Source organism: Vigna radiata, unplaced genomic scaffold, assembly GCF_000741045.1.
Source record: "Vigna radiata var. radiata cultivar VC1973A unplaced genomic scaffold, Vradiata_ver6 scaffold_146, whole genome shotgun sequence".
Taxonomy (NCBI): domain Eukaryota; kingdom Viridiplantae; phylum Streptophyta; class Magnoliopsida; order Fabales; family Fabaceae; genus Vigna; species Vigna radiata.
Window position 1 is genome coordinate 771,681 of NW_014542469.1, and position 970 is coordinate 772,650.

Here is a 970-nt window from a genome sequence, read left to right on the forward strand (position 1 = left end):
ATGCTTACGAGTCATCCAGGACTTACAAAGATAAGGTGAAGTTCTATCATGACAAGAAGTTGATCAAGAGAACTTTCCATCCAAGGGATTTGGTTCTATTATTCAATTCGCGACTAAAGTTATTCCCTGGGAAACTGAAATCAAAATGGTCGGGACCTTTTGTGGTAAAACGTGTATTCCAGAGTGGAGCAGTGGAATTAGAATCTTCAACTGATGATAATCAGCAACGAAGCTGGATTGTGAATGGCCAAAGGCTCAAACACTATGTGGGAGGAGATGTGGAGCAATTTTCCTCACTCATAATGTTAGTAGATCGATGAGGTTTGGGTCAGGCTCGTGACGTTAAACAAACGCTACTAGGAGGCAACCTAGTTTTCTCTCTTTTACTTCTACTTTTTAAATTCTTAGAATAGGTTGAATTTTAATTTCAGTGTGTATTCTTGGCTTGAACACTTTTTCTGAAAATGTTTGACTGACTGACTGACTGACTGATGTGCATGATGGAACTATTTGATGATTATTTGATGTGGATGGTAATTGAGCTGTGTTGTGTGTTAATATCCAGTGAAACAGATGTGTGATGATTTATGATTGTGGTTATGATGCTAAGCAGGGTGTATGAATGAATCTTGTGTGAGAAAGCATGTTGTGTGAGGTATTGAGCTCCAAAGTTGTATGCATTGTTCACAGGAAAACATGAATGAAATTGCCTTAATCTTGATAATTGAGTGAACTGCATGTGAATGTCATATGATCAAGGCCATTTTGAGGAACCCTTCTCTAGCAACATTCACTAGTAAAAAATTGGGTTTTTACAGCGCACATTATGCCACGGTTCACCAGAAACCGCAGCATAATGGTGCGCGGTGGCAGTTCTGTAAATAAAACGAAAGAATATGCCGCGGTTCCCCACCGAACCGCGGCATATACTGCAGTCAACCATCTCCTCTGACCCACTTTTGAATAAAAT